Genomic DNA, 16676 nt, shown 5'->3' with positions numbered 1-16676 from the left:
GGACCGATTTATTGATCACACATTAAACCAAATAATTGTCACACGTTTATCACCACAAGTGCACGTGTATTCGGCTAAATATTAACCTTCCTTTGGGCCGACCAATATTCCTATGAATAACACATGCACAAACACTTTTTAATAATCTAAGTTAATCAATTTCCACAAGAGAGGTTGCTTTGGCAATATGTTGCTTCAATTAACCAACTTTCATATATTATATCTCTTAAAAGAGTCTTTAGTACCAAAATTTGAGAAAGAGAATCACCAATTTTGCATATTTTAATTAGGGGCCTTAGGATTAATAATTCAAAACTTTAGGGGTTGAAATTAATAAACTTGAAACTTTAGGGACCATAATTAATTAATTCAATACTTTAGAGGATCAATTAGAACAAATTTTAAAACTTTAGGGGCCAAAATTGACCAATCCAAAACTTAAGGGATCAAATTTTGAAAATTTGAAACTTTAGGGGTCAATTTGAATTAATTATGAACTTAGGGGGCCAATTTGAACTAGTAATTAAAGTTTGAGGGCTTTAATTATAAATTCAAAACTTTAATGGCTTGAATTAATTAATTTTAAACCTTACGGACTGAATTATTAAATCCAAAACTTAAAGGCCCAAATCTTAATATAACTTAAAGGTTAGGGACTGAAACGTTAATTTTATAACCCTAACCCTAATTGCAACCAAGGACTTTAAATCATCTAATTTACAAAAGAAGCCCCTGTCCCCAAATCTTGAAAAAACTGAAAAAACCCTAGAAAATTTCTTCTTTTAGCAGCGCCGGGCGCTGCACAGTTTGGCAACAGCTCTCACTGCTGCAAGTGGCAGGCGGCAGCGAGCAGCCTCTTATATATATAATTTTTTTTTAAAACTATACAGAAATCTAAATCCAAAACCCGAAATTCCAAATCTGAATTTTTCTCAATCATTAATCCGAATTACGAAAATTATATCGCAAAAGTTTTCAAATTCAACAAAATATAAATCCTAAATCATCAAATCTGAAAACTTTATAAAATATTGCAAGAACCAGATTAAATTATTCGATTCTCAATGATTCAACATGAAGATGCTCTTATACCATTTGTAGGATAATTTGTTACTTTAAATCACCGAATCTTTCATGTTAAATCATCAAAAAATTGAAGAATTAAAGTGAAAGCGTACGGCGTACCTGAATTAGATATGGTTAATGCAATAATGAATTTCGCGGTATAGTCTTCCAAATCTACACGCAGTCTCCTTTTTTTCTCTATGATGGGATGCAGTAGAGAATGAATAATACGTACGTGCGATCTGGGGACCATAACCTATTTATATAGCTACGTCCTTTGACCTAATTCGGCCCATCATAGAATTAGGGCTTGGGCCCGATTTCTACACATATGTAAACCCACACTTTAATTGGATATATTAAAACCCAAAATCGAAGCCTTATTAGATCACTTTAATTGGACTCAATCGAATTCGATAGCCTTTAATTTAACATACAATTATTCACACATATAAGCTCATCTATTGATTAAAAAATTCTTACACTTATAATCATTTTGAGAACTCGATTCATGTCCTGTACCTCAAATTAGGTAAAATTAACGAGGGGTGAAACCCTCAAGCTCTAGTCTCCGTATTCTTCGTTTTTATAGTTTGATAAGTGTATTTTGCATGCTTTGTTCTTGCTTATAAACTTGAGACATATTCACAAATAGCATATTTCTATTTCATTTAGTGTAAATATTATCATTGTAGCTAAAATGCCGATGTGGAGGTATTTGGACCAAAAGAAGATGATTTTTATCCTAATTGGAGTAAGTTCAAAACAATTAAAGAGTAACCAAAAGTTTTAAGAGAACAATTGGAGGAAAGTCGAAAGTTTCAGGAGTGAAATTCAACTCATGAAAGTTTGGGAAATAATTGGCTGTGTAGAACTTTTATCATGAAAAAGAAACTCTTAAGCCTTCAAGCTCTGATCTTCGTCTTCTTCAATTTTATAGTTGATAAGTGTGCGACACTTTTTACTTACAAACTTGATAAATGCTTACAAATTGGGCAGATTTTTAGTATAAATAATATTATCATTATAGGAAAAGCCAGGATGTAAAGGTATTTGGAGAAAAAAAATGTGATTTTGAGCATAATTGGAGTTGGTTCAAAGAAACTAAAAATCAAGCAAATTGCATGGGATTGATAAGAAGTTTTAAGAGAGCAATTGCGTTTTCATTTTTTTCGAGGTTTCTTGGTCTTTGAGGCAGGACTTTTAAGATAGTTCGAGCACTATATAAATATTTATTTGTTGGATAAATTAGTGTATAAATTATATTTCATTAACAAAAACGCGTGCATACAAATGAGGATAGAATATCGATTCACTAAAATTATGGTACGTGCATAATAATGAGTAAATCACGACTTACTCAAACGTAAAAAATGTAGAAATTAGAAAGAGACAAAATGAAGTGAGGTATGCGAATATAAATCTCCTTAAGAAGGATTTTCGCTCCTGCACTAGTACTAATAGGATCAAATGGACGTCTGTCTCCTAAAATACAATGTTTCTTCCAAAATTAATATAACTCAATATTAATTCTGTCGAGCGAACTAAAGCTTAGCTGTACTACTCCCAAAAGACTTGAATAGATCCAATAGGCTTTCCACCTTTCTACCTTTTCACATAAGGTAATTTTAAGAATGAGACTTGTAGACCATGCTACCCGTGAAAGATTTGGATAGATCCAAATTCATGTTGAAAATGAATTGTTTGACCCCATAATACTTGAGCCAAACTAATTTTAATATTCATCAACTCTATTCACATTCTTCAATCCTCATAGTGAGTAAATACACTTATATTGTGCAACTGTAAATAATGTGAAAATATTATCTTCACTTTGCACGAACCATCTCACTTAGTTTTATCAAATTAATAGAGATTATCTGTTAAAAAGACGATTGTCCATCTCGCAATACCAATCAACGGTATCATAATCTTCAAGAACAAATTGTATGCACATATCCAATTGAAAAATAAAAAAAATAATAAATAATAATAATAATAATAAATCAATTCTAATATGTACTAGAAAACATAAATAATATGACAATAATTAAATACTAGTTCTTATATTATTCTTGTCAATCTCTATTTAAAGAATCCATGAAAATAAATCCATTCATATAAAACGCCTTTCACGATGAACCAACCATTTTATAAATTTTCAAGTCTTGTAAACGAGAATATGGTATACTAATATTATTCTATAACAAAATATTAACAAATATGCAATACATATTAAAAATTTGCAAATTGACTTCTGCGTTTCGTTAATCAGGGCATTTGTGATCGATCCACATAACTTATGTATAAATAATCATAATTTAATGTGTACAAAAAGCATAGCCAATACACTTACTATATTCCATTAATACTTTTTATAGTAGGAACTAAATATAGATATAAGTGTACAATTATCAAAATTAAAGCATCACATATCTATACACAAGTTGGAGAAAAATTGAGAAAGATTAACATAAATTAATTTTGCCAGACAGCTTGCAAATATAATATAAATATATAACAAGATCCGTCTTAAAATTGTTGAATAAATAAGTGCATGGATTATATCTGTTAAAAAAAAAAAAGAGGTGCAACAAATACAAATGGAGTAACGACTTATCAAAATCATGATATGTGCAAAATAATAAGCAAATCACGTCTTACTCAAATGTAAAAATGCAGAAATTAGAAATTGATTAAATGAAGAGAGGTACGTGAATATATATTTCCTTAAGACGGATTTTGTCCCTTGCACTGGTGATATTAGGATCAAATAGAGTTTATCTCTCTAGATACAACACGTCTTCCAAAATTAATATTGTGCTATATTAATTTTGGAAGACGTGTTGTATCTAGAGAGATAAACTCTATTTGATCCTAATATCACCAGTGCAAGGGACAAAATCCGTCTTAAGGAAATATATATTCACGTACCTCTCTTCATTTAATCAATTTCTAATTTCTGCATTTTTACATTTGAGTAAGACGTGATTTGCTTATTATTTTGCACATATCATGATTTTGATAAGTCGTTACTCCATTTGTATTTGTTGCACCTCTTTTTTTTTTTTAACAGATATAATCCATGCACTTATTTATTCAACAATTTTAAGACGGATCTTGTTATATATTTATATTATATTTGCAAGCTGTCTGGCAAAATTAATTTATGTTAATCTTTCTCAATTTTTCTCCGGCTTTTTACGGGCCGAGCCGGGCAGGCTCGTTTTCTCCCCTTTTTTCTTTTTTTTTCTTTTTCCTGCTGCCTTTTTATTTTAGCCTTAAATTTAATTTTTTTTATTAAAAAGCTCGCGAGCTCACGGGCCGGCTCGGGCAAAGCCCGTGTCCCCAAAATGGGGGCTCGGCCCGAGCTTAGGCTCGGGTCTACTGAGCCCCGAGCCGAGCCACGAGCGGCCCGAGCCGACGAGCCCGATTGCCATCCCTAGATCAACCCTATCAAAATGTCATGATTTTTCATCATTCACCTTTTTGAATAGTCACACCATTTAAAAACAACATGACTCTTTGATATGCACCATTTGTAATTGAAGAGTCATGATTAATTACATACGAATGAGAGACTTTTTCAATTCACACATATAAATATATCTCATAAATTCAAGTACTATTCTAGATCAAATTAGAGATTAAACTTGGTACAAATACTAGAGAAACGATGAGAAAACATAATGGGGAAAAAAGAGAGGAAAACTTAAGGTTTCAAGAACTTAGCGTGAAGAGGGCGGATTCTTAAAGTAAATAATCTTTTTCTCATTTTTCTTTAGATCAGATGACATACTTCAAAATTATTTTATGTTTCTCTTTCATAATGATGTGCAACTAAATCAATAGTTGGAACAAACAATGTAACCTATTTTTGAACAATTAATCTTAATTCTAAAGATCATGTATTTAATTATTTTATGTGTTGATTTCACATACATTCTTCATGCTTTGGAATAATTGGCCACTATTTCATTGCTTTTTGAATTGGTAATAAATCGAGAGATGACTCGTACATTTAGACTTGTACTAAAATCAACAATTGGATAAAAGGTAGAGACAACTTATTATTATTATTAGTAGTAGTAGTATTATTGCTGTCTTTAATTGAATACCTAAATGATTTAATGTGCTTAGTTGATGTTTATTAGCATTCACATAGAGATGTAATGAGTTGACTTAAATGGATAAGATAGATTTGAACTCGATAGAGGTACATTAATTTAATTAGTAAATTCTACAACTATAGAAATTGAACTTGAGAGGTGAGATTAAAGGGAATAATTGCAATTATATTGTGTCAACGCTTTAACTATCATAGTTGATCTTCTAGTTTTTTGTCCTCAGTTAATATTAGTTTAATCAAAATCATGTCACCCACATCTGCTTTATTGAAATAGGAGGTAGGAATAGCCACGTTGATCATTAAATATTCCACACTTTTAGGACCACTTTACTATTATTTAATTAACATCATACTCTTGCGATTATCATACAGCAAGTTTTCAACGTCATTATCGTTGAACATTTTTATTTAATATTGATTTATATTATTTTAACTTTTACTTTATTTGTTCTTTATATATAATAAAAAGGTATTCGTTGTGTGCTTACGTCAAAAGGCGACGTTCTTTAACCATTCGACTCTAAGCTACAACAAATATAGTTTCTGAGAAATTTTCTAGGTAAACCAAGAAAATTATCATCTTCTGAGGGAACAAAGATCAGGCTGCATTGGGAACACTCTTCTTAACAATATTTCTCGAGTCAAAATGGGAGTGAAATCTCAAACATTAAACTCAAAGCTTTGAGCCAATTTGTTATTTTCACGGTTGCACCAATTTGATGTAAATAAGTAAAAAACTAAAAATAATCCTAACACAGGACGAAAGTATGAACAATAATAATTGATTCTTATTTGTAATATAAGAATTGGTGTTTGCTAGAATTTCGCTTGAATGGACATGATAAATAATTGGAATCTACTAAACAATGGAAACTTGAAATATCTTATTAATCAATAAAAAATATATAATATTTTTACAACATTAACACGTATTTATAGACTCAAAACAAATCATAATCAAATCAAAAATCTAATTATATAGATAAATCTAAATAAACTACGAAATTGCAAAACAAATCTGAATAAAACTAAATTACTGTAAAAATGAAGAAAATACTTTTAAATTACTTCAAAATAGAAAAACACTAAAATGGACCTCTAGCAATAGAAATTGACGCTGAAAGTTTGACAATGTTGGTCAAAGGGGTAGAATCAAAAAAAGCTTCAAAATCGAAATTACAGACAAAAATTTGACACCCAAGCTAAAATTTATGCTTGTTTTCGTACATCCTTCTTATTCCTTCACTTTTCTTATTGGTTTAGAATTTTCACTTTTAATTGATCTGTATCATAGCCTTTAATGGAATAACTCACAAGAAGAATTTGACGATGATAAAACAAATGGGTCTGATGATTGTCTAATTTGAATATGCTGATGATAAAATTAATGAATTGTGGAGTTTAAAGGGAATGGTTTGGGAATTTTATACCGATTGAATAATTGTGCGGCTTAATTTATTGGTTTGAAAGGGTTAAATTGGATTCTTAAAAATAACACTCTTTTTCAAGTCTTTTCTATTTTTCTTCTCGGTCAATGTGCATTTATAGAAGTCTTATTCCATGTTCATTGCGATGAAACATTATTCATTAGAAAGTGTTGATACACTAAAAGTGCAGCTCAAATCAAATAGCCTAAAGAACGAAGCCCAATTGGGGAATCCATAATAAAAGTCCAAACATGATTATTGATGAATGCGGTGGAAGCCCACGAACACGGTAACATCATCGCCCAATCTTGTAAGACGCCCAGAATCTAAATGAATAGAATACCTTACGGTTGCCCAGAGCGATGACCCCATTCTCGCCCAAACCTTCGAATCCCAGGACCTTAGTAAGCATAAAATATTATGGTTATCGAAAATAGCAGTTATTGAATGATCTTATCACATTCCACAATTCAGGGAGCCCAATTGAAGGCGGTTGAACGACAAAGAGTAATGGCAACAGTTAGGGATGGTAGTTCCACGACAAGTTAGCCACCATAAAGAAAGTGGGTAGTTATAAAGCAATCAAGCAATTTCCAAGCGGTTTGTCACGAAGAAATCATCAAAAGAATATAAAAGGAAGAGAAGATATAGAGAAAATGACCCCGAATCAAATACTCTCAAAAAGAGAATATATAATTTAAATTTCTTAGTTTAAACTTAAACATTTCTTTTAGTATTCGTGTGCTTGCACCCCTTGGAGGCATTCTGTTTAGTTCCAATTGTAAATCATCGCCAATAAAACACCCCTTTTTGAGACTTTGTCTCAAGAGGTCTGTTCCTTACACAATTGTCTGATTCTTTTTTAATTGTTAGCGACTACCCGCGCGAAACAATTTGGCACGCCCAGTGGGACCTTGGTGTTTGGTGTTGAAAAAATAAAAGGTGAAACAATATGCCTCACAAATCTGATAAGGAAGCAGCAAGTCAGGAAGGAGTCCAATATGTGATCGAGCGATATGATGAGCAGCAAAACTCTCCACGAATAGAGGGACCGAGTCAGAGCAGTCACAGTCGTTACGAACCAATGACAAAATTGAGTCATCGGACCATGCGTGCATTGCTTAGAGAACTCACACAGGATGTCGTTGAACAGGTAAATCTATGAAATGTTCATAATATGGAAAGATTTATCCAAAATGGGAATGCACATTATGACAATATGGCCAAACAACTGTATACATTAAATGAAATAATGAATAAGTTAGTAGGCTAAATTTGCCAGCCAGTTGTGCCTATTGCAAATCACTTTCAAACTAGGACAATCGTAGGACACAATTTCCCAGTCCTAAGTCCAAATCAAGGGATAAAACTACCTTTTGGTCCACCTACTTCAAACCAGGTGGATGGTGTAATGTCAAATCAGAAAAGTGGTAATGGTACATCTAACTTTGAGGATAACCTAAATATAAGATATAATGTCCTAAATAATGGACAGAACACCCAATGTATCAATGATGGAATAAATATTCAGGCTAATGGTGACTTTATTGCCAACCAAGGACCAAACATCAGGCCTCAGGCAGATCAACCGACCAACCAACCTATAAGAATTCCATATGACCTCAACGTCATGTTGAGAAATCAAATTATGGAAATAGTACAGGATCAAATGGCTTTTGGGGTACGTCCTGTCATTAGGCCGACTTACACAAAGCCATACCCTGATTGGGTAAACCAAGCATATCCATGGTTTAGAGGGTATAAAGTGCCAGAATTTTCATTATTTACCGGTTTAGGAGATGTGTATACTCTAGAACACATAGGGCGATTCACACTGCAAAGTGGTGAAGTAACCGACTACCATAAAATGAGGTTGTTCTTTAGTTCATTAACAGGAATAGCTTTCTCTTGGTTCATCAATTTGTCAGCGAACTCTGTTCAAACATGGCAACAATTAGAGCAATTGTTCCGTGCTCAGTTTTATAAGACTGAGTCTGAAGTTACTTTGGCCGATTTGGCGAATCTACGTCAAATGTCAAACGAATTGGCAGAAGGTTTTCTTCAAAAGTTCAAGACGGCAAGGAGTAAATGTTTTGTACCTTTGTCCGATAAGGAGTTTGTCAAAATCGCTCAAATTTGTCTAAACTTCGATTTGAAAAAGAAATTTCAAGACAGGAATGTAACGCCCCGAATTCTAATAACTCGAAACGTTACGAAACATGAATATACCTTGAAATAAACAGTTTTAATATAACGAGAAATTCTGTAAAAGATTGAATAACATTTAATCAAAAGATAAATTTAAATATGCGGAACGTTTGAAAACATATCATTCATTCAAAAATTATTAGAACAGTTAAAACTAATTGAAAATTTATAATGCACTCACAATTTGGTCAAAAATGAATAACCCATTATTAGTTCTAGTGTTTTTGAAAATTAAAATACTTCATGACGAGGATCCGTTGGTCCAATAGCAAATCCATCTACCGCCGTCCGGCATACTAATTATTACCTGAAAATTGTAAATAAGGGGATGAGTATAACGAATTATACTCAATGAGATACTTGCTACTCCACATTCAAGTCAACCATGAAATTACAAATAAATTATCTTACCAACATAACATGAGAATTATCACACCATGATAAATGATAATTCTAGCAAGCGCTGCAAAATAACGTGAAGGCTAAATTGTGCCTTGAAATGTATCATGATTTCTCCCGAAGGAGCCTGAATTGAAGTAATTAAATTCATAATAACGTATTTGAAAAGATGTGGAAAAACAACTAATAGCACTGAGTATCTTATAATTCCCGATTGATATAGTATGACTGGAGATTAATTATTGGTTTTCTGCCAATTTCTATATCAATTACAATTACAATAAGGAAATGATAGGCATTACACTGCATGACTTTTACACGTGGACGGGGAGAACAAATCTGCCTCCTATTTGCATAGTTTACTCTAATACAAACATCTTAAATTGTCAATCTCCTAATGGCCGAAAATTATAAAATGTATGCTTATTAATTAAATTAGAATTTCAGTCCAATCTTCCCAAAATTTGTTCCAATTAGGGGACACAATGATTACTAATTATATGGACACGTGAAAGTTGTAATGAAATGCACGAGTTACTCATGTACTAGAGTCTAACATCAAATAATTCAAATTCCTTTGATTTGCATTTAACTAAATTTGTAAGCAGGAATTACGTTTTAATTGATTACCTCTTAATTAAAAATGTATAATTATTAATACTTAACATAAAGACTTTGTTTAACCAAAACTTAAAATTCTAATTTATTTAGCTAAACTAGTGGTGGCAGTCAACTGGCAAAAAATCTAATCCTTTAAAACTCTTATATCCATAATATTCTTTAGACGGCTAAAACTCGGGTTTAACTTGACCAAATTAAATTTTTCTTGAGTCCATAATTCGCCATTTATTATGAACTTCAAAATGAACCCAATATTGGTAGAGTAATTCTAACTCCTTCAATAGTTAACTATTTGGCCCATTTAATAAAGTATAAAATAATTTGATATTTATTTTTTTTTTCAATTTGGTCCCTCAACTAATAAGATAACTATAGAGATAATCAATTAACTTGCATAAGAACTTAACCAAACATTGCATTCCTATTAAATGGCAAATAAAAATATATGCGAATTTAAGTTAAAAATTCGGGATTCTACAAGGAAATTTCCTGATCTTTTCTAATTGAGCACAAATGTGATTAGATATGAACGATTAATAAGAGAAGAAGAGCAAATGAAAAATTCTAGCAAGGGGATTTATTATAGAGACCCAAATTTTGATGTTCATACCATTAATGACGAATATTACGATCAAACCGAAATGTGTTTGGTCGAATTAATCAAAGGAGATGCATATACTTTTCCTATAATGGCTAATCCTAGATCGTTGGACAAGGATGAACCTATAAAAGATGAAAACAAAAAGGCTAGAACGTTCTCGTTCGATGTAACCAAAGTTGACCTTATATTTGATAAACTATATAAGAATAAGCAGATAAAATTGAGCGATAAACATAAGTTGCCAAATCCTGAACAAATCAAGGGTAAAAATTATTGTAAGTGACATAATGCATGATCGCATTTGACTAACAACTGTTTTGTTTTTCGCCACGTGTTACAGGACGCCATTGAATCAGAACGAATTACGTTCGAGGATAAGAAGAAGATGGCAGTGGATGAAAATTCTTTTCCACAGCCACTTGGGGTAAACATGATGGTTTCAAAAACAAGTTGCCAAAATTCAAGTTAGTTATAGATGCCGGAGAAGAGGACCCAGGGCCACACCCCAGTGTCTTTGACGTATCAAAAGGAAGGAGCCTAAAAAGGATGAAGACGTCCTGTGTGCAAGATGTAAAAGAGAAGTCAGTGCAAATACAGAGAAACCAGGGATATGGCAGCATCACCATCGCACTAGTTTTTTCCCAAACGCTCAGCCTGGTAGAGGGCGAGATACGTCATTCTATAGGGGACCGCTTTTTGAAAAACAGTTCAGGTCAATAAATAATGGGAGAACATTCAAGCTGCAACCTCACAAACCAAATGTATGGCATTCGTTCCAGTATAATGCAGGAAGGGTGATACCCTTCAACGAGATGACTAGAACCCAACAAAGGCGTTTTCAACGGAATTATGGATGAATGATGAGGCAACAATAGGGAATGCCACGTCCTAAGGCGCCTAAACTACTCGAGGTGGCCAATCAAAATGTTCTCGAAAACAGTGAAGAGACTGGTACAGGTAAATCGATGGAAGAATTGCCAAAGAGTTCTTCTGGGAGATCGAAGTTTGAGCGAGGCAGAAGGGATGGAGAAGATCTTGATCAACCCCTTACTATTCAATTCGGTACGTTACCTCCTGTCATGGCTAATAACTATTTACTAGCCAATGAGTTCAAGAATAAAGAGAAAAAAGAAGAAGAGATGGAGAATAGCGAGGAAGAAGCATGTGTGCTGGAATGTGAAGAATGCCAAACTTCTAGAGGGGCCTACAATGGTAAAGAGGATGATGGTATGACGGACATCGAAAAGAAAATTGATCTGGAAGTAGAAAGAAGAAAGAGAGGAGTATCGCACAACACTCTGTTGAAGCAACTACATCGAGAGCGAGTTCGTAAAGTGGACTTGTTGGGGGAACCATCTGGACGTTCTTTCGATTATTATGTGCTGTAATGGAAGCCCAAGAGGAAAAAGAGAATATCTCGCTTTGAAAAGTATGGATCACCTCCAAGAATAATGCCTCCTCCCACAGGTTGGGTAACTGAAGAAGAAGTATTAGAAAACAATAAAAAGGAAATTCAGGAAGTGGAAGCTCAGTGTGACATACTGCACGTTGACTTATCACAAAAGGATAATTCAACAGAGAACAAGCAGGAAGTGGAAATAGATGCTGCCGACAAGGTTATGTTTAAGAGACCAGCTATGAAGTTAACTAAACACTTGAGACCATTGTACGTTAAGGCTTTAGTTAACGATATACCTGTGGTGAAAGTACTTATCGATAATAGAGCAGCTATAAATACCATTCCATCTAGGATGATGAGGAAGTTTGCAAAGACAGAAAGTGATGTGATCCCAACAGAAGTCATCCTTACAAGTTTCAATGGAGGAGCAACTTCAGTTAAAGGGGTTATGCCATTGGACATAACTGTAGGGAAAATTACTAGGACCACGGTCTTCTTCATAATAGATGGTCCTACTAGTTACAATGTGTTATTAGGAAGGGATTGGATACACGGAAGTCGCTGCATACCTTCATCGCTCCATCAATACCTGATTTTCTGGAACGACAAGGGCGAAACAGAAGTGGTACAGGCAGATCATAGACCTTTTATCTCAGAAGCAAACTCAGTGGAAAGATTCATGTATGAAGAAAATTACGGACCTATCAAAGTGGTCCAAGATGGAGAAGAAACTCAAATTGTTGCACAGAGTAAGGAGTCGTTTTCGGTAGATGCACTCACTGAAATGTTCAGTCAAATGAGGCCAAACATAGTGGCCCTGGAAGAGCCAGTAATTGGCAAAAAAGTAATCAAGAAGTTTTAAATGAGTTGGAAGCAACAAAGGCGAATGGCCGATGTTCAGGCCTTCAAAGCCAAATTAATGGCTTTCATACAGAATGTAAAGACAAGACGAAAGAAGAAGCAGCCTTGAAAGCATTGGGAGACAAATTGGCAGTGTTCGAGTTGGAACAAAGTATTGGCCGAGAAGTCAACAAGGTGGATTGTTTAGAAGAAAAAGTGCCTATAAGGGAATTGAATGATGAAATAATGAGGATTACCAAGCCTGGATATGCTCAAGCACAAGACCCTCTGATTAAAGTGAATATTGGCAATGAAGGGGAAGATCACCCAATATTCGTCAACCAGATGCTCGATCAAGAGGTTAGTGATAAATTGATTGCTTTATTAAAAGAATATAAGGATTGTTTTGCTTGGTAATATGAACATATGCCTGGTTTAGATAGAGATTTGGCGGAACATAGATTGCCAACCAAGCCAAGTTTTAATCCTCATAAGCAAACCACCTAGGCATTTTGCTCCTAATGTACTTCCTGAGATTAAGAAAGAAATAGAGTGATTATTAAAAGCAAGCTTTATTAGAATAGCCAGATATGTAGAGTGGTTGTCCAATATCGTGCCAGTGCTAAACAAGAATGGTAAATTAAGGGTGTGCATAGACTTTAGGGACCTAAACATAGCCACACTCAAAGATGAATATCCAATGCCTACAATAGATTTTTTAGTAGACTCGACTGCCGGACACGTAATATATTCCTTCATGGATGGGTATTCAGGATACAATCAAATTTATATAGCTGAGGAAGATATACACAAAACTGCTTTTAGGTGCCCTGGATCTCTAGAATGTTTTGAATGGGTAGTTATGCCTTTCGGCCTGAAAAATGCAGGAGCGACTTATCAAAGGGCAATGAACTTGATTTTTCATGATATGATAGGCAAGTTTGTTGAGGTGTATGTAGATGATATAGTGGTCAAATCCATTAAAGAAGAGGACCATTTTGAACAATTGAGGTGTTCATTTGAGCGAATGAAGCAATATAAACTAAAATTGAATCCCTTGAAATGTGCATTTGACATTAATACAGAAAACTTCCTGGATTTCTTAGTACACAAAAGAGGGATTGAACTTGATAAAAATAAAGCGAAGGCTATTTTAGAGGTCAAAGCATCTAGCAATAAAAAAGAATTGCAAAAGTTCCTAGGCCAAGTAAATTTTTTAAGACGCTTTATTTCTAACTGTGCAGGGCAAACTAAAGCTTTTTCGCCACTTTTAAAGTTGAAAAATCAGGACAATTCGTCTGGAAAGAAGAACATCAAAAGGCTTTTGAAAGTCTAAAGACCTATTTATCATGTCCACCAGTGTTGGTGTCACTAATCCAAGGACGGCTAATGAAAGTATAAATATCGGCTGAACAAGAATCAATAGCTGGAATGGTTGTGCAAGAAGACCAATTTGGTGAAGAAAGGGAGATTTACTACTTGAGTAGACGGTTAACAAAATGTGAATGTAATTATTCTGCCATTGAAAAATTATGTCTTGTATTGTATTTCACATGTACGAAATTAAGGCCTTATTTATTGCCCGTAACCGTTTATTTGATTTCTAGAGTAAATTTGGCTAAATATATGTTCTCTCGCCCTATTTGACACCAAAGGGTAGGCCTTTGGACGTTAGCATTATCAGAATTCGAAATACAATACATACCCCAAAAGGCAATCAAAAATCAAGCTTTGGCTAAATTTCTGTTCGATCTTCCATGCTTTGATATGCCTGAAGACATTGAATTAGAAATCAATTGATTCGAATTAAAACCTTGGGTTTTATATTTCGACAGGTCGAAAACCTCTAAAGATACAGGAGTAGGAGTAGCCTTGATAAATTCATTAGGGATTTGTTACAAATTCGCATTCGCTTTGGATAGGATGTGCACCAACAATTAAGCTGAATATGAAGTCTTAATCGTGGGTTTAGAATTAATGATAGATATGGAGGTAAAGAATGTGATCATTAGAGGCGATTCTCAATTGGTAATTCACCAATTGATCAGTGATTTTAAGTGCCAAAGTGATTCCATTATAAGACAATATGAAATCGCCCAAGAATTGTTGGAAGGATTCGACCAAGTAGAGCTTCAATGTGTTAATATGATATATAATGACATAACAAATGAGTTGGCCCAGATGGCCTCAGGGTATTCAAAGGTTTTAAATTGAAAATCTACTTATGAATATGGAGCAATATTGCCCGTAGTCCAAAGAAGGGCGAGAAGGGTTGAAATTCATTACATACAAGATGGAGATGCAATAGATTGGAGGGCAGAGATTAAAAGGTTCCTTAAAGAACCTAATAAAGGAGGTAGTAGAAAAATGAAGTTGCGTTTGCTAAACTATACACTAATAGATGAAAAGTTGTTTAAGAAACGCTCTGATGGTATATTACTAAAATGTGTAAATTTGCAAGAAGTCGGAACAATCATGGCTAAAGTGCATGAAGGGATATGTAGAGCTCATCAAGCTGGCCAAAAGATGAGGTGGTTAATTATTAGGAATGGATATTTTTTGTCCAAGATGGGAGAATCATGTGTTTAATATGCGAAGCGTTGTCTAGCATGCCAAAAGCATAGTCCAATACAAAGGGCGCCAGCAAGAAAGATGACACCCATTATCAAACCCTGACCATTCAAGGGTTGTGCGATAGACCTGATAGGGAAGATTTATCCCCCATCGTCCAAGCAACATACCTTTGTTATAGTTGCGACTGATTTTTTCACTAAGTGGGTAGAAGCGGTACCTTTAAAGGAGATCACCTAAAAGAGTGTCATAGAATTTATCCGTGATCATATTATTTATAGATTTGGGATTCTACAAATTTTGATGGTAGATCACGGAACTTCTTTAAATTGAGATCAAGTGAATAAATTATTGAGCGAGTTTGGAGTTAAATTAGTGAACTCCACACCATATTACGCTCAATCTAACGGACAAGCAGAATCTTCTAATAAGATTCTAAAAAATATCATAAAGAAAATGATAGATGAAAATGCCAGAAATTGGCACGAATGTTTAAACAAGGCCTTATGGGCTTATAGGACGTAGCCTCGATCAAACACCAAAGTTACTCCTTTCCAACTTACTTATGGACAGGAGGCCGTTTTGCCTATGGAAATCAATGTACGATCAATCAGAATGTGTTTGCAACATAAGTTAAGTGATGATGAGTATATCGAATCACTAGTTCAAAATTTATTAGAGTTGGACGAATTAAAGTTAGACGTCCTAGATAGATTGCAAGTTCAAAAACGAAGGATGGCTAAGTTTTATAATAAAAAAGTTATAGCCAAATCATTTAGCCTGGGTGAATTGGTTTGGAAAACAATACTCCCTTTGGATAGCAAGGATCCAAAGTATGACAAGTGGTCGCCCAATTGGGAAGGGCCATATAAAGTAAATAGTGTGTTGCCTAATGGAGCTTACCATCTAGAAGATTTAGATGGCACCAAACATATGAGATTCATTACTGGCAAGTATTTAAAAAAGTATGTTCCCTCCTTATGGGAGAATGAACAAATAAAAGCGTAATCAAATTGCATTGAACAATCATAGATAAATAGGGCCAGAACGAAATACGTTCAAAATAAATTCCTTTATTATCAAATATACATTACAAATTGTGAGATACAAAATACTAAATGCTCTATAAGTTACAATTGAGAGCAAACTAATTTCTCGATCGATTGTCAAGCAAGAGGGTAAATTGACGTTGGTCGTTGTCCTGATCGCGCTGCTGCAAGGGCAGAGAGAGAGGCTGAAAAACACTCTCAACAAGCAAAAAGGAAGAAAAGCACCCTCAAATCGCCTGCCTAATCGCATTGCTGCAATAACGGGCAAGGAGACTGAGAAGCACTCTTAGCAAGCAAAGTGGCTTGAAAAGCATCCTAAAAAATCGCCTTCCATCATTGAACTCCTTATAAAGAACATGGAGACGAT

The sequence above is a fragment of the Olea europaea genome, chromosome 14, assembly GCF_002742605.1.
Source record: "Olea europaea var. sylvestris chromosome 14, O_europaea_v1, whole genome shotgun sequence".
Taxonomy (NCBI): domain Eukaryota; kingdom Viridiplantae; phylum Streptophyta; class Magnoliopsida; order Lamiales; family Oleaceae; genus Olea; species Olea europaea.
The sequence above is the reverse complement of the archived record's forward strand: the minus strand, read 5'-3'. Positions refer to the sequence as shown.